The sequence below is a fragment of the Nyctereutes procyonoides genome, unplaced genomic scaffold (genome assembly GCF_905146905.1).
Source record: "Nyctereutes procyonoides isolate TBG_1078 unplaced genomic scaffold, NYPRO_anot_genome, whole genome shotgun sequence".
In the NCBI taxonomy this organism is placed as follows: domain Eukaryota; kingdom Metazoa; phylum Chordata; class Mammalia; order Carnivora; family Canidae; genus Nyctereutes; species Nyctereutes procyonoides.
In genome coordinates this window covers 35,709,553-35,722,597 of record NW_026575048.1, presented here as the reverse complement: position 1 = coordinate 35,722,597, position 13,045 = coordinate 35,709,553, and the positions used below count along the sequence as shown (strand labels likewise).

The window sequence follows — 13,045 nt, the reverse complement described above, 5'->3', positions numbered from 1 at the left end:
GCTCAGTGGTTTGATGCTGCCTTCGACCCAGGGTGTGATCCTGGAGACCTGGGATCGAGTCCCGTGTTGGGTGGGCTCCCTGCCTGGGACCTGCTTCTCCCTCTGCCTGTGTCTCTGCCTCTCTCTCTGTGTCTCTCATGAATAAATAAATAAAATCTTTTTTTTTTTTATAAATTAATTTTTATTGGTGTTCAATTTACCAACATACAGAATAACACCCAGTGCTCATCCCATCAAGTGTCCCCCTCCGTGCCCGTCACCCATTCACCCCCACCCCCCGCCCTCCTCCCCTTCCACCACCCCTAGTTCATTTCCCAGAGTTAGAAGTCTTTATGTTCTGTGTCCCTTTCTGATATCTCCCACACATTTCTTCTCCCTTAAATAAATAAAATCTTTAAAAAAAAAATAAATGTCCTCTTAGACATATCCTTTTAGTTCTGTTTCTCTGAAGAACTGTGACTACTACACAGGCCAAGGTGGAGGACAAGGAGTCCCAGCATGAGCAAAGAGTCAGTGCAAGGGAGATCCTGGCCCAAGGATCTGAAAATATATCAGGGGTAAGGACCAAAGGAATAAGGGCTGAAGCTGTCCCAAGCCTCATCCCAAACTCTGGTCTCAGTTTGAGGCAGAAGAGTCCAAGAAAGGCAGACAAGCATGAACCAATTTTCAGCTCATCCCCTGCGCTTACAGTTCCCTCTTAGGTGCTGTGATGGCATACAGGGGACTCATGCTGGGTTGCCTCTTGCATCTTTCAAATCTCTCTCCCCACTGACAGGAGCCAGGGGTTGGCTGGTATGAGGAGTACCCCACCGGCTCCCAGGCGGAGACAGCCAGTGCTCAGCAAATGCATACCCCGAGACCTCAACACCCAAGCTTATTTATTAGGCCATCTCAGATTTGGTCACCCATTTGGTGACCTGACACCGAGCCTGTCTTTCTGCCTAGCTGGCAGGGGACTGATGGGCAGATGTGGCGGCAGACTCCGGACTGCAGACAATGGAGCCTTCAATCCCATGAGCAGGTTTGACGCCAAGTCTGGAATAAAAGGATGACTCTACTCAACTCACACCCTCACCCAACAAACCAGTGGGATGGCAAGCTGTCTGGGCACCTCCGATGCCTTGGCGTCCGTCCCCTCCAGTATTTGGTGGAGGTACTGGAGGCCACAGGTACCAGTAGTCAACTTTGCACTTCATTTGAAGCCCTTTTCTGGCTATGTTAGTGGCTCCGATGCCATCCATACTCACACTGGCTTTAAAACTATTGCACATCTCTGTTGCCCTTGCGGTGTGCCTGTGAACGAAAAAAACAGAGTGGTTTCAACGTCAGGACACAAGTTATCACATAAGGTAAAACTGCCACTGTAATTGTACAAAGTCCTGCTGGATAAAATAATCAAAGCTTCCAGGAAACAGCTTTTCTCCCCGAGGACAAAAGAGCCTGTGGTCCATAGTGAGGCTTGGTGAAAGGCTCAGCTGCCAACTCAAAGAAATGGTTCCCTGCTGACTGCGAGTTTTGATCTTACTTATTGTTCTGTTCAGAAGCCTGGGTAGACAGAAGGAAGTTGCAGAAATGCCTTCGAACCCTCGGGGCCTGGGGAGGGGAATCTGTCCACCTGCACTGTAAACCCCACCTCGGCCCTGCCCAAAGATGGAATAAGAACCACCTCCAGGGGTACTTGTACTTACTGACGCCGGTTGACATTTACTGGCCTCTCTCGCCGCCAAGATCCCCTTCCTCCACCTGCAAGACCAAAATTTCCTCTTCCTTACCTTCTCCCTTGGGCTGCCCCAGATGGAATGCAAAATGGGGAGTGATAGCAGAGGGGAAAACCCGGTCCCCTGGCCAGAAGCCTCTGCCGGCTTCCAGGTATTATCATCCAGATGAAATGCCTTCTCTTTCTTTGGGAAGTTCCCATTTCATGAAGTGAAGGGGGCCAAAGATTGTTCTGGATGGCACTGTGACCCCAAAGCTGGAGCCTGGGACGTGCAGAACCCCAAATCCAATACATAGAGGGGACTATGTGGCAGGTATGACTCTGGGGGGGAATCGAAAAGGGGTGAGGGTGAGGGCAGTGTGTCAAGACCACAAGGCTGCCTGGACAGCCTTCCATCACAAGTATAGGGGCTGGCACTCCATTCATGATGACCACGCAGGGATACACACCCAGAATAGACTAGACTAGTGGCAGTAGGAAGGGGACAGAGGGGATCCCCGGGTGGCTCAGTGGTTTAGCACCTGCCTTCAGCCCAGGGCATGATCCTGGAGTCCTGGGATCGGGTCCTGCATCGGGCTCCCTGCATGGAGCCTGCTTCTCCCTCTGCCTGTGTCTCTGCCTCTCTCTCTCTCTGTGTGTATGTCTCTCATGAATGAATAAATAAAATCTTTTTAAAAAATAATAATAAAATTCAAAAAAAAATTTTTTAAAAGGAAGGGGACAGAAAGGAGGCTGATGACTGCCATTGGAATCAGCACTGGCATAGCTCTAACTTCCTGGTAAGGGAAGAAAAAAAAAAAAGGAAAACAGTGTGGTATGCAGCTCTTATTGTCTAATAAAAGAAAATATTCTTCAGGGAATTTTTTTTTTCCTGGCAACAAGTTCTTGGAAGAATTTATGTGACAGAATGCTCCAGGGGAACATCCTTGTGTTGGGAGGCAGGCCACCTAGTCTGGAGGGCCTTGGAAATTCCAGTCATGCACTTGGGAGGGGGACTGGGCTGTCTTACTGGTCCAGTGTTGGAAGGCCCATCACAGGATGTTGCTCAGAATGAGGGAGGGAGCTGGGAAGACGACCCCCAGGGATTTGAGGTGGAGGCCGGGCGGTGACAAAGACCATATATACCTCATGACTTCACCATCTGTTCCATCATGCTTCAGTGAGAGGTCCGGTGTCTATCCTGAGAGACAACAAGAACATGTGGGTTTGCTCCCTGGAACTTTCTAGTCTCTTTAGGTTCTGGGTCAAGGCTGAAAGAGTGGTGCTTTAAGGGAAGAGAAAGAGAGGGAGAGGGGGGAAAAGAGGGGAAAGAGAGGGGGAGGGAGAGGCAGAAATCTGGGAGAATAGAGAACAGGACAGAGGTCAATGAAATGTGTGTCAGGCCAAGGCTGCAATTAGGAGTTCTGCTTTCTCTGCTGTCTGGTTTAGGGCCTCATAAAGTAAAAAACTGACCACCAGGGCGGTCATGGAAAATTGGCTAAATGGGATCTTGGGGGATCCCTGGGTGGCGCAGCGGTTTGGCGCCTGCCTTTGGCCCAGGGCACGATCCTGGAGTCCCAGGATTGAGTCCCACGTTGGGCTCCCTGCATGGAGCCTGCTTCTCCCTCTGCCTGTGTCTCTGCCTCTCTCTCTCTCTCTCTCTCTCTCTCTCTGTAACTGTCATAAATAAATAAAAAAATTAAAAAAATAATAATAATATTAAATGGGATCTTGGGAGCTGGCCTCCATGACACTGACGGTCCACGGAAGTTCCAGGTTGCCATGTTGGTAGAGTGAGGCAAGACAAAGCGTTGTGGCCAAGTATTCCCTAAGGGCGTCTGTGAAGGGCTGGAGGCACAGCTTGGGCTGAGGTGAGATTTGTGACAGCTACGTGTGATTCTGTGTGTGACTTGCCCTTGTTTCTTAAACAAAGCCATTGCCACACACAGAGTAAAGTCTGACAAATCTGTGGGGAGGAGAGGAGAGAAAGCTCAGAGATCAAAGAGCAAGTTAAGTGTCTGTCTATCCCACGAATGAGAGAGGAGGGGGCTGGATCTCAAGGTGGCCACGAATGAGAGAGGAGGGGGCTGGATCTCAAGGTGGCACCCCTGAAGGCTGAAGTAAGGAACCTACGTGCAGCTTCTACCTGGCCGGGATGTCTGAGGACAGAAAGGTCAGCTTGGCTTCTCTGTTCTCCGACTTCTCTAGCCACCAGTGAAGCTCAAGGGTGCTCCCCACCAAGGCTCCCCTGTGCTCCAAGGGTCTTGGTCCCTGAGTGGGGCCTCCTGCCAGGGCATTGGATGGGTGTGGAGTGGAGGAGCTGTCTGCACTACTTGAAGTGAGCCCACCTTCCACCTCACGCTCACACCTCCAGAGCTGTGAGTCAGCCCCCTGCACCAGGGGCGAGCGTACTAGTAAATCCTTCCAGCAGCCTCCACAGAGCCTTCGCTCTACCATGTCAGCACAACCCAACCAGCTGCCCAGGACTGGACAGGACTCAGCGTGGCTGAGGAGACAGCACCCTGGAAGAAACAAAGATGCTTCAGAAAACAGAAAAGGCATCTTAAAAGATGCCTAATTCGTCTCTTTTGAGATTTTAGAAAGATGCTCTGTCCAAAACCAACCAACCAACCAACTTGCAAGAGTCAACATCTTCACAGACACTCAAAGAATAGATACTTTGGTCACACTTGCAATGAGTTATAAAATCTCTTATGCTGGGTCTTCCCTGCTCTTGTGTACCCTCCTCCTTCTGGACTGAACTTATAAAAATATATAAATTTGAAAGTTGATTTAAAATGTTCGATATATTGGACAGCCTGGGTGGCTCAGCAGTTTAGCGCCACCTTTGGCCCAGGGCATGATCCTGGAGACCCGGGATCAAGTCCCATGAGTCCCATGTCCGGCTCCCTGCATGAAGTCTGCTTCTCCCTCTGCCTGTCTCTGCCCACCCCCACCCCCCGCCCCGTGTGTGTGTGTGTGTGTGTGTGTGTGTGTGTGTGTTTCTCATGAATAAATAAATAAAATCTTTCAAAAAAATAAAAATAATTTAAAATAAATAAAAAATAAATGTTCGATACATGAACCACTGCCTATTATGTTAGCATGAGTAGGGAATTAATTTTTCTATATTTTCATTTTTGAAGTTTTACGGACGATTGCAAGTGTTGCAGAAAAAAAATGTTTTAGTTCTCCTCGAGATAACGTCTTTTTTTTTTTTTAAAAGATTTTATTTATTTATTCATGATAGTCACAGAGAGAGAGAGAGAGGCAGAGACACAGGCAGAGGGAAAAGCAGGCTCCATGCAGGGAGCCCGACGTGGGATTCGATCCTGGGTCTCCAGGATCGTGCCCCGGGTCAAAGGCAGGTGCCAAACCGCTGCGCCACCCAGGGATCCCGAGATAACGTCTTATAGTAACTTCTGAATTTTCACCAGACAATATGCCCCAGGGTTTGGACTTGCTGTTGGTCTCTACGGCTGAGCCTTGTCCTTGAAGTAGCCATGACTCAGCTTATTCAAAATAAATTTTAATGTAGTTCTCCTCTTCAAAGATTCAGAACTCACCCTCAGCACACACTCTGTGACTGTTGTGTCACCTCTGTAACATCTGCTCAGTGATGTCCCAATTCTACTGACTCATGGGGGAACCACAGGCTGCAAATGGCCACAGAACTCGCACACGTGGGGTGGGCTGCACGTCACCTGCTCTGTGACTCAGCAGCCAACAGATGCCATCATGGGAGAGCAGAAAAAAGACAAAAGGGCAGCCTGTCCATGACAAGACACAATGATATGTTTGCTTTATGATTCTAGTGCATGCGACTGGTCAGGTGTGAATTGTAGGACTCTCCAATCAAGTCAGGTAAAATGGAAATAGTTGCTTCTTGGGGCAGGCAGAGGTCCCAGTTAGTCTGGAAAAGGCAGAAGCAGCTGCATGTTCTAGAGTTCTTGGCCAGGACCCGCATGCTATCTGGAGGTCTTGTTGGCCCAGAGAAGACCCTCCTCCACACACGTGCTGAGCACCCCCATGGTTGTATCTGCACCTACCCACCAGAGTTCCTCCTGCCACAAGCACCAGGATCACTTGAGACTGTGCCAAAAGGGAAGTCTCAGCCAGGAACCTAACTGTTCTGTGCCCCTTCTCAGGCTTTCCCAGGATCCTGCTCTGCCAATAGTCCTCCTTCCTGCTTAGAAAACAAACAGCCCATAAGGTGAGGGAACGGGGGGGGGGGGGGGTCTGCCATCTCAAGCCATGGCAATGTAGAATTGACTAGAAGTCTGAGCTCTGGTACATCTTGAAGACCAGGGCGATCTGAGTTCCAGGGAATCCTGTCTGTGTGTCATCATGACCACAGTTAGGGGAGGAAGAACATTTGGCACAGTTTATCTTTTGAATACACCCAGAGGTGACCATGCCCTTGTAACTAATGTGGTGGCCCAGTCTTTCAGTGGATCACCTTCCAAGAATGAGGGGATTGGGGATCCCTGGGTGGCGCAGCGGTTTGGCGCCTGCCTTTGGCCCAGGGCGCGATCCTGAAGACCCGGGATCGAATCCCACGTCGGGCTCCCGGTGCATGGAGCCTGCTTCTCCTTCTCCCTCTGCCTGTGTCTCTGTCTCTCTCTCTCTCTGTGACTATCATAAATAAACAAAAATTAAAAAAAAAAAGAATGAGGGGGTTGGCCTTTGGGGAAGGGTAGAAAGCCCGGACATCTGTTATGTGCCATGCCCAGCAGACTCTCTGACAGCTCTGAAGAATGCCTGGTCTGGAGAGAGAGTAAGAGGCTCAGAGGCTCAGGGACAGGTGACAGGCGCATTGGCAACTGTCAGCAAGGCTGGGAAATCAGGCCCGGCCATCCAGATGTAAGCTTTCTCTTTCTTTTCTTTTTCTTTCAGATTTATTTATTTATTTGACAGAAAGAGCATCCGCACACAAGCAGAGGGAGCAGCAGAGGGAGAGAGAAGCAGACTCCCCATTGAGCAGGGAACCCAATGCAAGGCTTGACCCAGGATCTGACCCTGAGATCATGACCTGAGCCAAAGGCAGATGCCACCAAAGCACTCCTGGACATAAGCTTTTTCTTTTTTAAAAAAGATTTTGTTTATTTATTTATTTATTTATTTATTTATTTATTTATTTATGAGACAGAAAGAGCACATGAGTGGTGGGGAGAGGCAGAGGGAGAAGCAGACTCCTCGCTGAGCATGGATCCCTAAGCCTGGCTCTATTCTAGAATCCTGGGATAAGGACCTGAGTCAAGGCAGATGCTCAAAGGACTGAGCCACCCAGGTGCCCCTGGAAATGAACTTTTGCACTAAGCTTTCAAAGTTGACTCTGAAGCCTCCCAGTTTGAATCATTTTCCTCTGTCTTTCCCTCAATTTCAGGGTTTCTTTACCTGGTCCTTCAGCAGCCCAGGCACTCAATACTATTCTCTGATATCTAAAGCCTCTTGTTCTCTGTACCACCTGGACCTCCCTCCTTTGCACCATCTCCACGTCTCCCTCTAGAGCAACATCCCGCGTCTCCACACTAAGAGAACTTGCCTTCTAGGGTCCCCACTGCTTAGTTATTGGGGTCATGACTTCTAAGAATCAGATGACTGTCGTCTCTGGAAAAATGCGCTAAAATAAAAACAAAACAAATATACAATTTTAGAACAATGAAGGCATCTTGAATCTAGGTTAAGAGCCTCTGGATGCATTAGCCTCTGGCCTGCGTACATAATACTAATTCTCCATATCCACATGGAGCTTCCTAGCAACAAGTGGGAATGAGCCCTCTGATCAGTCCCTCATTAGGAAGGATCTTTCTTGAGCTTGACCTACTTTTTTGAGAATCTAATGAAAGCCATGGATTTCCCCAACCCCCATATAATGCATCTAAATGCAATCTCCTGGGGGCACCTGGGTGGCTCAGTGGTTGAACCTCTGCCTTTGGCTCAGGTCCTGATCCTGGGATCCTAGGATCAAGTCCCATGTCAGGCTCCTCGCAGGAAGCCTGCTTCTCCCTCTGTCTATGTCTCTGTCTCTCTGTGTCTCTCATGAATGAATAATAAAATATTTTTTAAGTAAATAAATAAATAAATGCGATCTCCTAATGCATCTAAAATCTAGCATTCATTTCTTAGAAGTTTCAGATTCCTCCTGAAACTCATTCATAAATATCCAACTCTGCTTCTGTTGACATTCAATTAATTGTGAGTTTAAGCACCCCATACTCTGATCCCTCTATTTAAATGGTTCCTCCTCAGGACACCTGGGTGGCTCAGTGGTTGAGGTCTGCATTGGGCTCAGGGCATGATCCCAGAGTCCCGGGATCGAGTCCCACATCAGGCTTCCTGCATGGAACCTGCTTCTCCCTCTGCTTGTGTCTCTGCTCTCTCTCTCTGTGTCTCTTATGAATAAATAAAATCTTTAAAAAAAATAAAATAAAATAAATGGTTCCTCCTCCACGGGGTCTTCCCTAAACCTCCAGCTGGAAATCCCTTTCCTTTCACTGGGTCTCTCTCCTCACTCTGTGAGGTCAAGCCATGGGTTCCCAGTACTCCTTGCCATAGTACCTGGAGATAGGGTCAACATTATGAGTCTGTTCAGTACACTGGACATTTGGGTCTCTCCCACCCAAGTGTTAAAGCAGGTTGAGCAGTACATGAGTTGGTTGAGTATAAGTTTGCTTATTGGATCAGAAATGTAATAGAACCTTAAGACAAGGGAAACTAATAAAATCCCATGTGAGGGGTACCTAAAAGAGTGAGAGTTTTTAATCAGTGAAAATAGTGCCTGAGAGAACATATGTATATATAATATCAAGGAAATCATGAAAGTTTATCAATAGCACACACTGGGATTTGCTTACCAAAACTGAAAATACTGAAATTAAGAACGCCTGCAAAAATTGAGAGAGACAGCATGTTCTATTGGCTTTAACACTAATTTATGTAGTGGGTAAGGGAAACATATGGCCCTCATTATCCTGAGAGGTTATGTAAGTCACAGACACAAATAGGTTCAAGAAAGGTTTAGAGATTGCTGAAAGGAATTAAAGAAGCCCTAAATAAATGTAAAGGCATGCTGTGTTCACTCATGGATTAGACTTAATGTTGTTAAAATGGCAATACTACCCAAAACAATCTACAGATTCAATGCAGTACCTACCAAAATGTCAACAACCCTCTTTTTGTAGAAATGAAGAACCCTATTCCCAAAATCATAGAAAATGTCAAAGGGTCCCACATATCCAAAACAATCTTGAAAAAGAAAAACAAAGTCTCCTTATTTACAGCCAACATATGGATGCAGTCCACATGTCCATTGATAAATAAATGGATAAAGAAGGTATGGTATACATATACAATGGACTATTACTCAGCCATAAAAAAGAATGAAATCTTGCCATTTACTGCACCATGGATAAACCTAGAGAGTATTATGCTGAGCGAAATATGTCAGAGAAAAACAGATATTGTAGGATTTCATTTATATGTGGAATCTAAAAAACAAAACAAATGTACAAATGAAACAAACTGGAAACAGATTCAGAAGCCGGAAACAAACTGGTGGTTACCAGGGAAAGGGACAATTTGGAGAATGAGTGAAATAGGTAAAGGGGATTCAGAGGCACAAACTTTCAGGTATAAAATAAGTCCTAAGGATAATTATAATGTACAGCGTAGGGAATATAGCCAATAATATTATAAAAACCTTGACAGAGTTTTATGGGAATCATTTTGCTGTGTGTAAAAATATCGAATCACTGATATATACCTGAAACTAATAGGATACTACGTATCATTTATACTTTAAATAAATGAATAGAAAAACAAAATCAGAGAACTTGCACTTCTTGATTTCAAAACTTACTACAAAGCTACAGTAATCCAAATGGTATGGTACTGGCATATGAATAGACACATAGATCGACAAAACAGAACTGAGAGTCCAGAAATAAACCCACACATCTATGGCCAATTGACTTTTGACAAGACTGCCAAGTCCGTTCAGTGGGGAAAATATAATCTCTTCCATAAATGGTGCTGGGACAAGTAGATTTCCACAGGCAAAAGAACAAAGTTGCACCTCTACTTTATACCATATGCAGAAATTAACTCAAAATGGATCAATGACTTTAATATAAAAGCTAAAACCATAAAATTCTTAGAAGAAAACACAGACGTAAACCTTCATGATGTCGTATTTGGCAACAGATTATTGGATTTGACAACAAAGGCATAAACAACAAAAGAAAAATATGGTTAGATTGGACTTCATCAAAATTAAAAACTTTTGTGCATTGAAAGACATAATTTTTTTTAAGATTTTATTTTTAAGCAATCTCTACACCCAACGTGGGGCTTGAACTCAACCCAGATCAAGAGCCACATGCTCCACCGACTGAGCCAGCCCCAGGGGCCCCAAAGGCATGATTAAGAAAGTAAAAAGACAACCAAGAGAATAAGAGAAAATATTTAACAAATCACATATATGATAAGGATTTAATAACCAGAATATATAAACTACTCCAACTCAACAACAAAAAGGCAAACTCAGTTTAAAAATGTACAAAGGGTCAGGGATCCCTGGGTGGCTCAGTGGTATAGTGCCTGCCTTTGGCCCAGGGTCAGATCCTGGAGTCCGCGGATTAAGTCGCACATCAGGCTCCTTGCATGGAGCCTGCTTCTCACTCTGCCTGTGCCTCTGGTTCTCTCTCTCTCTCTCTCTCTCTCTCTCTCTCTCTGTCTATCATGAATAAATAAATAACATCTTTTTTAAAAAAAAATGTACAAAAGGTCTGAATAGACATTTCTCAAAAAAAGATATACAAATGGCCACTAAGCACCTGAAAAGATGTTCACCATCATTAGTTAGGGAAATGCAAATCAAAACCACAATGACGAAGGGTTTGGCCTTGGCAACCACAGCCTGGCCCAATGTGGTTCGAGATGCTACCAGGGATCGACGTCATGGCCATGCGCTTGCTCATCCCCAGCATAGCGACTGCACATATCTACAGATTCACTAATGGGGGCAAGGAAAAAAGATTTGCCAATTACTCATGTCAGTGGAGTTTGATGGAAAATGGTGCGTCTGTGGAGTTAATCGTTACCATGTGTCAAGGGGTTTGGAGAATATCGATCAAAGAAGCATTTTCCTGATTGATGAAAAATAACTCGGTTATGCTCATCTACCCCTTCTGGAAGGTTATGCACTGTATTAATGTACTACATAGTAAAACCAACAAAAAAAGTAAAAACCAAGCCAAACAAGAACCACAGTGACATGCTACCTCATCCCCAAGTGTTAGAAAGGATGTACTGATATTTGAACTCTTGTGTACCGCTGATGGGAAGGTAAAATGAGGCAGCTGCTGTGGAAAACAGTTTGGTGATCCCTCAAAATGCATGAAGTTACCATATGACTCAGCAAATTCCAGTCCGAGGCATAAATCCAAAAGAATTGAAAACAGAGGCTCAAACAGATACTTGTACACCACTGTTCCTTGAGGCATTATTCGCAATAGCTAAAACGTGGGCGCGCCCGAGATGTCCATCAACAGATGTCTAGAGGAAGAAAGTGTGGTCTCTACGCGCCATGGAATATCATGCAGCTGTACAAAGGGATGAAGCGCTGGCACAGGCTACGGCGGGAACGGGCCTCAGGAACACGGGGCTAATTGAAACAGACACCAGAGGACAGACACTGTGTGCTTCCCCTCAGCTGAGGTGCCTCGCCCAGGAAAGTCCTGAGAGACAAAGTAGAATGGTGGTCACCGGGGCTGGGGGTGGGGGGGCAGTGGGGAGCTATCGTTAATGGGGACAGAGTTTCCGTTTGAGGTGATGAAGACGCTTTGGAAATAGATAAGGCGATGGTTGCACCACGTTGTGAAAGTGCTGAAAGCCACTGAGGTGCACACTTTTTTTTTTTTTTAAATAAGAACGATAGAGGGGCACTTGGGGCTCAGTGAAGCTACCTTTGCCTCAGGGCATGATCCCAGGGTCCTGGGATCGAGTCCAGCCCCCCCCCATTGGGCTCCCCGCAGGGGGCCTGCTTCTCCCTCTGCCTGTGTCTCTGCCTCTCTCTGTGTGTCTCTCATGAATAAATAAATAAAATCTTTCAAAAAAAAAAAAGATGGAGAGAAACATATGTGGGTTATAATCTCATCACAGATTATCAGGAACATAATGGGATGAACCACGAGGCTCTGCAGGCCACTGACTGTCCCAGAGCCTCAGTCCTCACCTTGTGGGACACGGTGTTCCCGAGTGGAGGGCCCTCTCCTCGGCCATGGAGGCGCCCCTGCGATCCATACGAGGAGGGTGACGGTGAGCCTCGGGCTCTGCGGGGACCGGTCCGGGGTGCCAACAGTATGGCCGCTGGAGACATTCCTCAGGCAAAACAGAAAGGCCACGCCCGTTCTGGCCAACCCAGAGCTGCTGGCCACGGGTGTGCTTTGGAGCAGCAGGTGTCTCTCAGGGAGGCAGTATCCTCCAGGCATAAAATATTCACCCTTTCAAGGAGCAACAACAACAAAAGAAACCACAGTCTATTAATTGACTAGTAAGAAAGAAACACTCTTACACACACACATACCCACACGCGCACACACACAGAGCCTTGCCCACAAGAGACAACACTTACAGGCACTAGCAATGAGTCCCCGCTCCAGAAGGAGCACGCCCTTTGGCTCGCTCACAGTCCCGAGCCCCTCGTCTCTTTCTCCACTGACACAAGCACCCTGGCTGCCATCAGGGACTCCTTGGAGTTTTAAGGTAGCTCACCGGAAGCTAGGCAGGGTCCACCCTGGTAGTATCAGGACTTCATCATGGCAAGAAAGAGACTCGAGCTAGCTCAAATGAGAAAATGCAGTGGATGGGGACAAAGAGGGGCTCCAGGAGTCAGGGCCTGTAGGGGGCCAGGACTGCTCCAGGGGGTGCTGGGAAAGCAGGAAGTACAGCCTGGCTTGGCGGAGGGGGCCGTCTGTCCCATGTGTCAGCTGGATCCGCCGACCCTTCTTCCTGCTTTACTCATTGTAGATGCCACCCCTGAGGAGGGCCTTCAAACCAGGATTAGGTCACATCCCCTTCTGTGACCAGCCCAGGGTGAGGAGAGCAGGGTTCTGCTGCCCAGACTTCCCCTGTGGAGGGTGGCGCATAAGATCATTCTCTCTCTGATACCCAACCCCCTGGGGAAAAGTCATCCCCAAAAGGGAACAGATGAGGCACAGCCTAGGGGCCTAAAGCCTCACACGTATGTGAAATCCGTGCCCCTCCTGGATGAACGTCCAAACCCCACTGGACTAAAAATCAAGAGGCAGGACCCACACAAGGCTTTGTAAACATTTCCTCTCTACA

General features: G+C 47.0%; 1 pseudogene; it reads left to right on the top strand.

Moving 5' to 3' along the window:
* The first annotated feature begins 10,612 nt into the window (after nucleotides 1–10,612).
* LOC129510865 (NADH dehydrogenase [ubiquinone] 1 alpha subcomplex subunit 1-like) lies at nucleotides 10,613–10,863 on the top strand (annotated as a pseudogene).
* Nucleotides 10,864–13,045: the final 2,182 nt, after the last annotated feature.